This window comes from Hemitrygon akajei, unplaced genomic scaffold (assembly GCF_048418815.1).
Source record: "Hemitrygon akajei unplaced genomic scaffold, sHemAka1.3 Scf000034, whole genome shotgun sequence".
Classification (NCBI taxonomy): Eukaryota; Metazoa; Chordata; class Chondrichthyes; order Myliobatiformes; family Dasyatidae; genus Hemitrygon; species Hemitrygon akajei.
Window position 1 is genome coordinate 9,976,248 of NW_027331920.1, and position 16,042 is coordinate 9,992,289.

General features: G+C 46.3%; 1 pseudogene; it reads left to right on the top strand.

The window, feature by feature from the left end:
• Positions 1–2,159: 2,159 nt before the first annotated feature.
• LOC140719988 (ribonuclease inhibitor-like) lies at positions 2,160–11,986 on the top strand (annotated as a pseudogene).
• The last annotated feature ends 4,056 nt before the right edge of the window (positions 11,987–16,042 follow it).

The window sequence follows — 16,042 nt, forward strand, 5'->3', positions numbered from 1 at the left end:
TTCCAGTATGTGCTGTTTACAGTCACGAGCGCAATGTATAGATTATGGAAACTTCCCTGGACATATTTGACAAACACAATCCCATCGAGCCCTTTAAAATGTGGATATCACAGCCAGTAAATGGACAGTTAACATTACCTACCATCAGAAGCTGATGTTCCTTGCAACTGTCTGTGATCTCTCTGCAAATTTGATCCTCTAAGTCCCAGTAACTGTTGGGTGATGAACAATGTCATCCCATTAACCTGGTCGTTCCTTTCTTATTGCTCAGTTTCACCAACGTAGGCTCAATAGATGAGCTCTCCAGTCTGTCCAGTCTGAGCAATGCAGTGATATTTTCCCTTAAGCGATCGCTCCTTCTGTAATCCTACCCGGTCTGTTGAATCATGTCTAACGCTACAGAACCCTGGATTGCTGAAAAGCCAGTCTTCACCAATTCCAACCAAATCACATCAATAGTCACCATCCTGTAATTCAATGTGTTGATCCATGCGTGAAGCTCATCTTCCTTTCCTACAACATTCTTTAGATTGAAATAATACGGATTTCGGAAAAAAAATAGCTTCACAATGCTCATCCTTTAGCTTCCTGACTTTCCCACACAACCGCTGCATTATCCACTCCGGTTCTTCGTTCCCCTGTTCATGTTTAACACATCCCCACTCCCTATGCAGCGCTAACAAACCTTCCCCCATGGGTATCAGTCGCCCTCCAATTCGAGTTCAAAACCAACACGTCTGTCCAAGTCCCAAATTTCTTGGAAGAGAGCCCGATCATCCCAACATCTGAAGCTCTCAGTCATGCACCATCTCATCAGCCACACGTTAGACTGTATTATCGTCCTACTTCAGGCTTCACTAGTACCTGGTGCGGATTGCGATCTTGAGAACACAACCCTGGGGGTCCTGCGCTTTGGCTTAGCATCCATGAACACACATTGCAGGAGCTCCTCACACTTCCTGCTCTTACGTCATCCGGCGAATCACCCTGCCGTTAAGAAAGTTTCAGACTCGATGCGAGAGATCCCCGAGCTTGACAACACACCATCCAGAAATCTTGTTGTCGTCAACAGAATCCCCAGTCTGTTTTCCTAACCGCAGAATTTGCCCTGTTAATGCAGCTCACTCTTCTCAGTCCTTCTGAGTCACACAACCAAACTCAGTGCCAGAGGTATAATCGACATGGCTTTTCTCTTCTAGGTCATACCCGGAAACAGAAAATTTGTTCTGTTATAGAGGGGTTCTCTGCAGTGACAGATTCTGATTTCTCCCTCTTGACAGTCACCCACTTACCTGAGTCCTGCCCCTTGTGTACAGCTCCAGCCCTGTACATCCTTTCAGACAACCTCTCAGCCTCCTGAATGATCCCGGTTTCATCCATCTCCAGCTCCAGTTCCTTAGCACAGTCTGTAATAAGCTGCAGTTGGATGCACTTCTTCCAGTTGTACTTGTCAGGGACACTGGATTTCTCCTTGTCTTGCCACACCCTGTAGGAAGAACATTCCACTATCCTGCCTGGCATTCCCACTGTTCAAACCGTAAAAACGGGAGCAAAAATATTACCCAAATTCTAGCTAAAGCCTCACTGGACCGTCTCTGACACGAAGCCTCAATTCTCCACACTATCTCTGGCTCACTCACCCTATGTCTGCTCCGCTTAAACATTGCTAAGTGATAATTACTGCACAATCCGTGGCTCAGAATGTCCGGACTGACACCTCTCGCTTCTTTAAATTCTTTCTCCCGCTATGAACACTTCAATGGCTGTTAGCGATCTGTGTCGAGCAGAAAGTGCTGGGACTGTCCATGCTCAGGGTAGATTTGTACCCATCCGTCCGCTCCTCAATATATTCCCCATTCTTCATTACAGAGCGTGACTGAGCTCGCGGAGAAGGGAAACCGAGCGGGCGCTTCCAAACTCCCCCTGGATCTGGTGATGGAGAAGGGCACCGGAGCCCGGTGGGTGATGTGGGAATCCTTTGTGAAACTACACCATCATTTACCGAAGCTGAGCTGAATATTGAATGAAATACGGGAATGTGGTACGGTGAACAATACACTATGTGTTACAGATGTAAATGCTAATGAATTTACAGTATTACAAAGAACAGACTTCATGCAGGTTAATCTGTTTGAACAGGTGACGGCCAGTTCGCCTACATGGACACTGAGCGGGGTTTATCTGAAGTGCCCACGCGTCTGAAAGGTAAGCGATGGAACGGAAATCTCAAAGTCTTTCTTTTACTCTGAGAGTCTGAATACCTGTCTTTCGTGATATGATTAGAGACTGTCTAAACATGGGAGACCTTTTTTGTTGCTGTGGCTGGAGGACATGTAACCATCTGTAATTTTCAGCTCACCTTGTACCGTCCGGGTCTTCGGCTGTGCACCTGGAGACATCTATGAAATTTAACCCCATACTCAACCCCATACACCTGCCTTCTCACCATATCTTTTGATGCCCTGACCAATCAAGACCTTCTGCCATAAATATACCCATGGACACGGCCTCCACTGCAGTCTGTGGCTCAGCATTCCAGCATTCACTACTCCTTGGCAACAATAATCCCCCTTACCTGTCGTAAAGGTTTGCCTCTCAACTTTGATGTTGTGCCTTTCAGTTGTGCCACAGAAAACATCCAGTCCATATCCACGCTATCTGGCATTTTCAACATTCAGTAGGTTTCAAAGAGATTCCCAACCGCACCCCATCCCCCCCCCGCCCCCGCATTCCGCTAATTTCCAGTGATTACAGGCCCAAAGTTGCCAAGACGCTCCTCATATGTTAACCTCCCTCCCCTAATCCCAGAATCATCATCGTGAATCTCCTCTGGACTCTCTCAAAAGACAACACATCCAGTTTGAGATATGGGTTCCAACATTGTTGACAATACTCGCAAGCGTGGCCTGACTACAGTCTTATAAAGGTTCAGCATTATCTCTTTGTTTTTATATTCGATTCCCTTTGAAATAAATGCCAACATTGCATTTGCCTACTTTGCTACAGACTCGACCTGTAAATGAACCTTCTGTGAATGTTGCTGGAAGACTCCTAAGTCCCTCTGCACCTCTGGTGTTTGGCCCTTCCTCCCATTGAGATAATGGTCCGCACTATTGTTCCTTTAACCAAAATGCATTTTCATACATTTCCCAACACTCTATTTCATCTGCTACTTTTTTTTGCCCATTCTTCCAATTTGTCTTCTTTCTGGTGCAATCGCATTGCTTCCTCAGCACTCCCTATCCCTCCACCTATCTTTTTATCATCCGCAAACTTTGCCACAAAGGCATCAATTCCATTATCTATATCATTGATCAAACAATGTGAAAAACTGCGGTCCCAATACTGACCCTGAAGAACACCACTGGTCACAGGCAACAAATCAGAAAAGGCCCCTTTTATTCCCACTCGCAGTCTCCTGTCTGTCAGCCATTCCTCTATCCATGCCAGTAACTTTCCTGTAACGCAATAGGACTTTAACCTGTTCAGCAGTCTCATATGTGGCACCTTATCAAATGCCTTCTAAAAATCCAAGTAAATGGCACCCACTGACTCTCCTTTGTTCACCATTCCTGTTATTTCCTCGAAGAACAGATTTACCAGGCATGATTTCCCTTTACAGAAACCATCCTGACTTTGACTTATTTTGTCATTAGTCTCTAGGTACCTCGAAACCTCAACTTTAATAAGAGATTCCAACATTTTCCCAACCATCGAGGTTTGGTTAACTGGCCGATAATTTCCCTTCTTTTGCCTTCCACTCTTGTTAAAGAGTGGAGTGATATTTGCAATCCTCCAGTCCTCCGGGACCATGCCAGAATTAAGTGAATTCTGAAAGATCATGACCAATGCATCGGTTATCTCTCCAGAAACCTCTCTCAGGTCTCTGGGACGTAATCCATCATGCCCTGGTGACTTATCCAACTTAAGACCTTTTCGTATGCCGAGTACTTTTTCTTTTGTAACAGCAATGACACTCAATGCTACTGCCTGCTACTTAAGGACCACTGCACACTGCTGACGTCTTCCATAGTGAAGACATATGCAAAGTACCCATTAAGTTTATCTGAAATTTCTTTGTCCCCAATTACTATCTCACCAACATCATTTTCCAGTGGTTCAATTTAACTCACTTTTACTCTTTATATTACTGAGAAAATGTTTATTATCCTGCTTTATATTATTGGCTTGCTTGCCCTCATGTATCATCTTTTCCCTTCCTATAGCTTGTCAGGTTGCCTTGTGTTAGCTTTTAAAACGTTTCCTTTCATCCAAATTTCCCTCACTTTTGAAACCTTATATATGCCCTTTCCTTGGCTTTTATGCAGTCCTTAACTTCCTTTGTCAATCACCGTTTCCTACCCCTGCCGCTTAAGAACGTCTTCGTCTGTGGACCGTATCTATGCTGCGCCTTGTGAACTATTCCCAGAATCTTCAGCCATCTATGTTCTGCCGTTATTCCAGCTAGTATCCTTTCTAATCCACCTGGCAGAGCTCCTCTCTCATGTCTCTGTAATTCGCTTTATAGCATTGCGCTACTGATATATGTAAGCTATGCTTCTCACTCTCAAATTGCTGTTTGAATTCCATCATTTTGTGATCACTGCCTCCTAAGGTTCCTTTGCATTAAGCTACCTATTAACATCTTGGTTATTACACAACACCCAATCTAAGATAGCTTTTTCCTGAGTAGTCGCAAGCACAAGATACTCTGCAAAGCTATCACGCTGGTATTCAATAAATTCCCTCACTTGCGAGCCAACACTTTAAATATGCTTGATTTTCCTATTTGCCTTGCATATTGAAGTCCTCCATTACAATAGTGTCATTACCATTATTACATGCCTCTTCCAGCTCCTTTTTCAATCTCAACCCCTCCTCTTGGCTACTATTGTGAGGCCTATATATAATTCTCATCATGTTTATTTTCAACTTTGCAATTTCACATCTTCACCCACAAAGATTAAACAAGGATTAAACCCCATATCACGTCTTTCTAAAGATGTAATTCCATCACGAATCAACAGAGCCACACTACCGCCTGAGTCGCCCTGCCTGTCCTTCGATACAAAGTATGTCCTGTGGTCTTGAGGTCCCAACTATGGCCACGACTCAGTGACGCCCACAAAATCAAAGCGCCCAATATATAATTGCACCAAGGGTTCGTCCGCCTTGGTCCGAATGCTACGCGCATTAAATATGACGCATTCAGTTCTGCATCTGCGCCCTTTTGAATTTTACCTGTGTGGTGCATTTCAACACTTCGATCTGTCTGCATTTCAACCCAATCATGAGCTTCTCCTTCCTTACATTCATGTTACACCTATCATCTACTCTTAAGCTTCTTGGCGCACCCTCAGCTCTATCATCCTGGTTCCCACACCGCTGCCATGTTAAAACACTCCCAACAGCTCCAGTAAATCTGTCCGCAGTAATATTGGTCCCCCTCGTATTCGTGCAACCCATCCATTTTGGACAGGGCACGGCTGTCCCAGAGGTTTTCCTAATTATCCAAAAGCCTGAATCACTGCCCCCGCTGCAATTCTTCAGCCGCGCATTTATCTGCCACCTCATTCTATTCCTACGTTCACTATCGTGTGAAACACACAACAATCCCGAGATTACGATGAGTTCCAGCTTCTCAGCTTCCTTCAAGACCACCTCCTGTTTTTTCTTCCAGTGTCATTGATACCAATATGTGCCATGACCGCTGGCTGCGCACCCTCTCTTTTCAGCATATTGTGGACGTGCCCAGAAACATTTCGGATCCTGGCACCTGGGAGACAAAGTACCATCTGTGTCCCTTTTAATGTCCACAGAATCGCCTACCTGTCCCTCTGACTATAGAGTCCCCTATTACTGCTGCCATCCTTTTCAGTTCCTACTGTTCTGGACAACATCAGGGAATTCCCTGAATTCATGTACAAGCTCCCTGGAGCAGAGGAGACTGTAGAGGTGTGGTAGGTGTGTATAGCCTGAGTTCATGTACCAGCTCTTCGGAGAATAAGAGACTATAGAGTAGAGCGGGGTGTGTTACATCGCGACTGGTTCAGCCTGGAAAATGAAACAAAAATAATGTTCCTTTTCTGTGGGTCAGTACTGACTGTTTAAACTTAAATGATTGTCAAAAGTATCGGGTCCATTATGAAACATAGAAACACTGAAAACCTGCAGAACATTACAGGCCTTTCGGCCCACAAATCTGTGTCGAAAATGTCCCCACCTGAGAAAGTACCTAGGGTTACCCATAGTCCTCTATGTCTCTGAGCTCTATGTACCTGTCCAGGTTCTCTTAAAAGACCCTATCGTATCCACCTCCACCACCATCGCCGACAGCCTATTCCACGCACCCACAACTCTCCGTGTAATCAAGTCAACCCTGACATCTCCTCTGTACCTACTTCCAAGCACCGTAAAACTGTGCCCTCTCATGCTAGCCATTTCAGCCCTGGGAAAAAAAGCCTCTGACTCTGTACGTGATCAATGCCTCTCATCTCCTTACACACCTCTATCAGATCACCTCTCATCCTCTGTCACTCCAAGCAGAAAAGGCCGAGTTCACACAACCTATTCTCATGAGGCATGCTCCCCGGTTCAGGCAACATCCTCGTAAATCTCCTCTGCACCCTTTCTATGTGTTCAACACCCTTCCTGTAGTGACGCGACCAGAATTGAGCAAGGCATTGCAAATGAAGTCTGACCATGTTCCTGTCTATCTGCAGCATTACCTCTCAGCTCCTAAACTCAGTTCCACGATGTTCGAAAGCCAATGCACCGCCTGTTTCTTAAACACAGAGTCAACCTGCGCAGCAGCTTTGAGTGTCTTAAGAATTTAGTCGCCACCCTGCCAAGAGTCTTTCCATTAATACTATATTCTGCCATCATATTTGACCTACCAAAATGAACCTCTTCACACTTATCTGGATGGACCTCCATCTGCCACTTCTCATCCCAGTTTTGCATCCTATCAATGTCCTGCTGTACCCTCTGACATCACCCCACACCAGTGACAACACCTCCAACCTTTGTGTCATCAGCAAATTTACTAACACATAATGCACGGTGTGTTACACCGTGTCTGGCTCAGCTGCGAAATGAAAACTCTGTGGCTCAGTCCTGACAGCTTAAACCGAAAGGAATATCAGCAACATCAGATCCGTTATGAGAAAAAAATGAACTAAATTGCCCATTGCCCCCCGCCACTGTTACCCTCTGCAGTGTTGCTCAGTTCAACAGAAGCTGAGCAGTGAAACCACCCGCTCCACACAACACTCTCCTCTCCAGAATCCCGTGTGCACTTGGTGCTCGCTGGAACACCGGGGAATCAGGAGATTACAAACGGAGGGGCGAGTGGACGCTTTAATAGCGAAAGTAAATCAGATCAGAAATGTTTCTGTGCCATCAGTCATTTTCAGACACTCTCTCTCTGAGCTCCAAACAATCTCTTCAATAAGTTTTCTTTTTGAGGAAATACGCGATTGTTCCATGTTCATCAGATCAGGCATTGACAGCCTATTTCCTCAGATGTTCGACAGAAACACATGGAGACTCTGCGGGAACAAACTGAAAAACTGAGAGTGAGCACGATCCTGATGAGGGAGAAGGTGAAGGTTTTCAAGCTGGTTGATCGATACGCTGAGCTCACGGTCATTTCTACTGTTCGAGATCGGACACTGGTGGAACATGAACTGCTGTCAAGAGGCAGAGACAACGAGCAGTGGGGACAGAAACATCTCTGCAAAGACTTGGAGAAAATCCACATTGCTCATCTGTTTCAGAATCGTTACTCACATAGTTTTCGGGAAGAAATGAAAAGAACTTCAGGATGTTCGGCAGCAGTGGCCGGAGTCCCGGGGATCGGGAAAACAACAATGGTACAAAAGATTGTTTATGACTGGTCCACAGGGAAAATATACGAACAATTCCATTTTGTATTCTTTTTCAAATTCCGAGATTTAAACTCCATTAATTGTAGAATAAATCTGAGGGAATTGATTCTGGATCAATATCCTTACTTTGGGAATGTACTGAGAGAGGTGTGGAAGAACCCAGAGGGTTTACTGTTTATTTTTGATGGTTTAGATGAATTCAAACAGAGAATCGATTTTTCTGATAGTCGGAGACACACAGAACCCAAGCACCAGTGCCCAGATCCCGAGTGGTGGTGTGAAGTGTCGGACATTGTGTACAGTTTAATCCAACACAAGCTGCTCCCAGGGTGTTCAGTTCTGGTGACCACCCGCCCTACTGCGTTACATTTATTGGAAAAGTCAGAGATCAGCATCTGGGCTGAAATCCTGGGATTTGTTGGTGAGGAACGGAAGGAATATTTCATGAGATATTTTGATGATCAGACGGTGGCAGAAGCTGTTTTCAAATACGTGAAGGAGAACGAGATCCTGTACACCATGAGCTACAACCCCTCCTACTGTTGGATCCTCGCTCTGGCACTGGGCCCCTTCTTCACACAAAGAGTCAGGGACCCGCAGCGAGTTCCCAAGACCATCACCCAACTCTATTCCTACTATATCTACAACATCCTGAAAAACCACGGCCGTGAAATTGAGAACCCCCGTGAAGTGTTACTCAGGGTTGGCCAGATGGCCTTCAGAGGAGTGTCCGAGAAGAAGATTGTGTTTACGGGTGAAGATTTGATCAACTACAATCTGCAGCCTTCCCAGTTCCTGTCCGGGTTCCTGATGGAGCTTTTGGAGAGAGAAGATTCTGCCCGGAGCGTGGTGTACACATTCCCACACCTCACCATCCAAGAGATTGTAGCTGCAGTCGCACAATTCCTGACTCTACATCCCGGCGATATCCTGAAATTCCTCACTGAAGCCCACAACACGACAGATGGGCGATTTCAGGTATTTCTGCGGTTTGTTGCTGGGCTCTCCTCCCCAATGACAGCTCGGGGCCTGGAGGAGTTTCTGGGTCCATTTCTTCATCAAACAACCTGCCGGGTGATTGACTGGGTGAAGGAGGAGGTTAAACGCCAGATTGGAAACGCGAAGAGCGAAGCTGGTAAAAGGAGCCTCCTGAACACTTCCTGTTTGAGTCTCAGAATCGTGGACTGGCTCAGGCTACACTGGGATCTGTGGAAAATCTTTCATTCAGTGAAATGTCACAGACCCCGATTGACTGCGCGGTCCTGTCCCATGTCATCGGATTCTGTGATACAATATTAAACCTCGATCTGGCTGGCAGCCACATTCAGTGTGAAGGAATCCAGCGGCTGGGACCCGGGCTGCACAAGTGCCAGGATTTGAGGTAACTTGATTTATCGCTCACTCTGAACTGTGAAACTTCCATTGTGATTTTGGTAAAGTTGTAGTAAATCCGATTGTGAAGAATTGTGTAAAATGACCAGGGGATCGGTCCGTATTTCCCCAAGGATGAGAGGTTTCTGTGTTTCGTTGTTAACGGGTGTGGAGACTTTAGATTAGTAAACAATGGCCATTTGTTTAATGGTAGTAAATCACGGGAATGGCCGTGACTGCAGCAGGTTGGTCAGAGTTTCACACAGCCTTCCCAGTGAAGACAAGAGATCGTCAGCGGACTGTCCCTATGAGAAGGAAATAATTATCATTATGAAGTTGTCCTCCACTGCCCCTCCCCGCGTGTGACTGTCACCATCAGTCCACCTGTGTGACTGTGCTCACTACCAGATACCCAGACCCCATGGGTGCATCTGTTCTCCCCCTTGTGGGCCTCAGTTCAGACCCACTCCTCCCGTGCAATCCCTCGTCTTGTTGGAATTTCTTTTCCCATCAGTATCCTCCTATGGGATCTCTCTTTCCCATCCCTCTTCCTCTTGTGGGATCTCTTCTCCTTCCTCATGTGGGACCACTCCTCTTTCCTCTGTGGGACCTCTCCTCCAGCCTCCTCCGTGATCTCTCTTCCTCAATCATCATCCTCTTGCAGGTTCTCTCTTTCTATCCCTTTTCCTCAGGTGGGTTCTCTTCCACCATCTCACATCGACACTTTCCCATTAACAAATCTTCCTCACTGTGGGACTTTCCCCCATCCTTCAACCCCATCCCTCCCGACCCTCCCGAGTGTGGAACACGTTTCTAACTATTGGTGAATGACACAGAATATGTGGAGTTTACAGGGTCACGCTGAGAGACAAACTTACTGACATTCGGTGAATACGCTGGAGCTGGGCAGTGAGGAACATTGACGGTGATGGGAACTCCGACCGGTGATTTACTGACGGGTTTAATTTTTTCTGAAATATCTGAGTGAGAGAAATTCCCTCAGACACACGGGTTGAATCACTTTGTTCATCAATTTGTTTAGACTTGGGCGTAATGAACTGGGAGATTCTGGAATGAAACCGGTGTCGGCGGCACTAAACAACCTGGAGTGTAAAATAGAGAAACTGCGGTAAGTACGGGACTGTGGGAGATTGTGTTTACAGTCACTGGGTGTCTGACACTGAACACTAACGAGATATGTAATTGTGTTACTGATAAACACTGGGGATTTGTACCATCTCCTGTCTCGCTGTGTCCTTCACCCCGCTCTCTCTCATCTCCAGGCTGAGCCATGTCGGTGTCACAGAATCCGGTGCCAAGGAACTCACTTCCGCACTCAATACAAACCGATCACTTACGGAGCTGCTACTGAGTGAAAATGACCTGGAAGATTCCGGAGCGAAACTGGTGTCTGCGGCTCTGAGGAATCCGGAGTGTAAAATACGGAAACTGGGGTAAGTACCAGACTGTGGGAGATTGTGTTTACAGTCACTGGGTGTCTGGCACTGAACATTAACGTGATCAGTTAGTGTGTTACCGATAAACACTGGAGATTTGTACCGTCTCCTGTCTCTCTGTCCTTCTGCCTCACTGTCTCTCATCTCCAGGCTGGAGAGAGTCGGTCTCACAGATTCTGGTGCCGAGGATCTCGCCTCCGCACTCAGAACAAACCCATCACTGATGGAGCTATACCTGAGTGATGATAAGCTTGGAGATACCGGAGTTAAACTGATGTCTGTGGGTTTGAGGAACCCGCAGTGTAAAATACAGAAACTGCGGTAAGTACCAGACTGGGGTATTGAGTTTACAGTCACTGGGTGTCTGAAACTGAACAATAATGTGATCAGTAATTGTGTTACTAATAAACACTGGGGATCTGCACCGTCTCCTTTCTCTCTGTGTCCGTCATCCTCACTCTCTCTCTCATCTCCAGGCTGGAGAGAGTCGGTCTCACAGAATCTGGTGCCGAGGATCTCGCCTCCGCTCTCAGTACAAACCCATCACTGACGGAGCTGCAACTGAGTGATAATGAACTGGGAGATTCAGGAGTAAAACTGGTGTCCACGGCTTGAGGAACCCGGGGTGTAAAATACAGAAACTGGTGTAAGTACCAGACTGTGGGAGATTCTGTTTGCAGTCACTGAGTGTCTGACACGGAACATTAATGTGATCAGTAATTGTGTGACTGATAAACACCGAGGATTTGCTCCGTCTCCTGTCTCTCTGCGTCCTTCACCCTCGCTCTCTCTCATCTCCAGGCTGGACAATGTCGGTCTCACAGATTCTGGTATCGAGGATCTCGGCTCCGCTCTCAGAACAAATTTATCACTGACGGAGCTGGACCTAGGATGGAACTCTCTCACAGATCGATCTGTCCCCGGTCTCCGCCGCCTCATACTGACTCTCCCCAGTCTGGTGTGGATCCGGTGAGTGTTTGTGTTAATGTTCAATGTGATAAAATAACAGCGGATCCGCGGGTTTTCTGGTGATATTTGTCTGTGAGTGTTGTTGAAACATTAACCTCAGTCTGCTGTAACTGATACTGTTGTGTAATCTGTTTATTTCATCTTTATTCCTCCATCTGTTTCAGGCTGGGTGGGAATCAGTTCAGTGAGACCGGGAGGAAGGAACGGAGATCTCTGCAGGAACCCAGACCCGGACTAAGAGTGTGGACCGCGTGAACCTTTATTCTTTCTTTATTATTTCTTTCGTTTAGAAAATCAACGTGCCCAATTCAATTCCATTCATCAGCTTAATATTGATGGTGTGACCACAGAGTAATCTAATAAAAATAGTAAAATATTGTCCTGCTTGTTCTGCTCAAACTATTGTGAAGCATCTACACTACATTTCATGAATGATATTAATATTCTTAGGAAGCTGTCCAATGATTAGAAAGTCTTGTGTGATGCTCTTATTACCTTGGGAGAGGTTAAGGCTGCCATTTCAAATTTAAAAATCAATAAGTCGCCGGGTGTGGACGGTCTGACTACCGAATTTGTAAGATGTTTTCTGACACCTTAGCTCACTTTTTTAACTAAAATTGCTTTTTTTTTTAGAATACATTGATAAAGAATTTCTTCCCACTTCTTTAACACGGGGCCTTATTACTTTAATTCCCAAACCAAGAAAAGATAAATTATTTATCAATAATTGGCATCCTATTTGCCTTCTCAATAGTGATTATAAAATTCTGGCCCAAATCATTGCTCACAGAATGAACATAGTTTCAACATTTATTATTGATGAAACACAGTCAGGTTTCATAAAGGGTCAGCATATCTCTAATAATGTCAGATTGATTATACTCATCTTGTTCAAAATGATAGTTTTATACTGTTTTAGATTTTTGCTAAGCTTTTGATACAATTGAGCATCAGTTTATCTTCACTGCTCTTGGTAAATTTGGATTTGGTCCATTATTTTGTAAGGCGGGGTGGAATTATCCTGGGAGGGAATCTTTTTGCTCCCCTTGCTGAGGACGGTGCATTCAGCAGTCTGGCCGATATAATGATGTTAAATTGACAAATCCCTCGGCAGTGAGTCTGGATCTACAGCGCTCTCGCACGCGGGCCTGAAGTGTGATTTTATAACCATCGGTTCCGCGATGCAGAGTGATGGTGAGAAACGGGAATGATTATTCAGATTGGCACTCGTTGTCGCCGGTCAGCTGATTGTGTGTGAATGTGAGTGAGTCGAGAGCAGCTTATTTATTCCCGCACGTCAGCAGCTCATACGTTATTTAACTTACACTTGTCATGATGAATTCAATAAACCGCTGTAGCTTCCTGTCTTGGTGTCGGACTTTATTCTCATCAGAGCAGAAACGATGACCTGGGGTTACTGCTGCTCTCCGCCCCCGGAGAACTACAATAATGGGTCTGAGCTCCTCACACTGACACAGTAGCGTCTCAGCCCCAGGCAGAGTTATGTCGGACTTGCAGAGTCTGGGTGCTCAGGATCTCATCTCCACTCTACCCCCATCGTGGCTAACTGCCCCTGCAGACTGTTAAAATCGACTGTTATGTCAGACGTGATTTCACTTATGTCCCAAGTACGATAGTGATGGGGGATGGAATACCGGCGTTAGGCACAGGGTGAAGCTCCCTCTACATCATCCCATCACACACTCTCCCGGGGTCAGACACAGAGTGAAGCTCCCTCCACACCGACCCATCACACATTCCCGGGGTCAGACACGGAGTAAAATTCTCTCCTCGCCTTCCGATCTCGCCCTCTCATACCCAGCCACGGAGAAGCGGTCTCTGTGGCGTGAGATGGATCAGCTAAGTTCAGATTGAAACTGCAGCACAGGAACATCCTCCATCCCACACACGAGTTGAATCTACGTAGGGGTGGTCAGAGAGATCGGGAGTGATACAGGGTGCACGGAGGTGGAGCGGGTGGGAGCGGGCACAAATGGAAAGGGAAATGGTGGTGGATATTAGTACGCTAGCGGTTGACAATCGAATTTGACGTCTATCGTGGAGAAGTCGCCCAGGATGAAATCGAAGATGAGGATAATTTTGCAAAATGAGACCCCAACCCTAGGCGTCCTATCTCACCGACCGCACTCCTCACGGGACGCTATCCATTCCCATCCACTCACACTGGCCTCGCACTCAATCGAAGGCCATCTTTTCCCATTCATTCCTACCATCCGCACTCCCAATAGACGTCACCCCTTCCCATTCACTCCGCCCATTCGCATTCCTAACGGGACGCACCACGACCCATTCGCTCCCATCATCCGAAAATTCCAACGGGACCCCACAGCTTCCCATTCACTCCCACCATCCACACTCTCAATAGACCCCAAGAGAGTGACGCTGTGACATGAAATAGTCACAGATTCGCTTAAAATGTCTGACGGAACAGTTTAGGGCTGGTTTAAAGTGGGCTTGTTTAAAGTGGGCTTCGGGAATGGAGGGGGTGAGAGGCCGATTGAAAGCGGCCTTCACCATCGTTAATTTTGTTGAGAAAAAAGGAGAGATATGGTGACTGAAAGAGACCCCGTTCGGCCGGGTTGAACCGGGACCAAGGAGGGAGCGCCGCCTTGGTTAAAGTGAGCGGCATAGAAGGAGTGAAGCACACGTTGACTGCAAATGGCCGACGCTCCTCTGAAATGGCTGCTGGGGAGGGAGTGACGGATTTGGTAGAAGTGAGCATAAGAGAGGGAGGGACGCGCTGACTTAAAATGGGGGAATCCTGGGTTAATGTTGCACAGACTGACAGATACAGAATGAGACACACTCTCACACTGTAACAGAGACTGACAGATACAGAATGAGACACACTCTCACACTGTAACAGAGACTGACAGATACAGAATGAAACCCACACTCTCGCACTGTTTCAGAGACTGTTATAAAATAATATTTTATTTTTTAAAATAAAATAAAATGTTATGAGAATAAAATTCTTACATTCACACTAAACCAGAGAGTGACACCACACGAACCCCACAGTCTCGGGGTGTACCAGGGACTGATATCCACAGAATGATCTCCATTCACTCACATTGCTCCGAAAGCTGGTGAGTACAGAATGAACCACCCCTCTACACACTATACTGGTGACAGGCGGGTAAGGATAATCTCATTTCCACTGTCCGCATGTCTCCGCCTCCTCAGAGACAGCCGTTTATCAGCCCTACCCCGCACAGGGACCCCGCTTGGGTCGCGGCTTTTCAATTCTGCAACTGCCCTTTTTCGGGGTTTTTCACACTACGTCAAGGTATCCATTCAGAAAATTCCAGTTTCATTTTTTTTATGGATTCTGCCTGACAAGCTGATTATTTTAAATATTTTGTTCATTAGTGGTCACATCATCAAACAACAATATCGGCTTCAAATCATCCACCTCTTTCGGGGCTGCTCCAAATTACTGCAGCATACTACCGTTTGTAAATACTTGGATGCATATTGGCTGCACATCTCCCTGACTCCACAGAAATGAATCGCTCTGCACCATTTTACAGGGATCAGCTGCCGGCTGATGTCGTCACAATGTCTGCGCCGCACTCGCTGATACATCGGCAGCACAACGTTGTCGGTAACTGATCGGGTCCGCAGACTTCACACACAAAACTGCAAATGTTGCTTCGCCGATGCTGTTACGGGGAACGCGGATAACGGCAATGATCAATCAGCATGTCTTTCTCACACGGTAAAATTTTTCAAGCATGCTGTGTGAGATTCAGCCTGTCTTCCAGCTGCCCGCCATCCCTCTGAAGAATCTCTGAGCGACGTGGTCTTCTATCTCCTGTACGCGGTGCCCTGAGTGATGAAGGCTGGCATGCCAAAATCCGCTTTTACCTCCCCGTCTACGTGGAACCACATACCAAAATTTAGTGCGTTCCGTTAATCGAAAACTGGACAGAGTGAACACAGATTTCTCTCCACCCCGCCACCTCTAAACACATTTCCCTCTCTTACACTCCCCCCTCTCTCTTCCCAATGCTTTCCTTTCGCCGCCACCGCTCTACCCATACCTTTCAACCCCATACCCCAAACACTCCCCCTCCTCTTTCTTAACGGCCATCTGACTATTGAGTCAGTGACTTCGCCACCTCTCCGGCTCATCAGTTCGCTCCTCATCCCATCACTCCTCTTCCTCCCAAAGCCCTCACCCCTCCTCCCCAAAACCCACATGTATATGGGTGTGCGTGTGTGAATATCTGAGATATGTACATTTCTTTATTCAATGACAAAATTATTAGAAGTAACGCAGAAATACGAAACGTAAGACTATGTAAAGCACAAATTAAAATAGTGTTATTG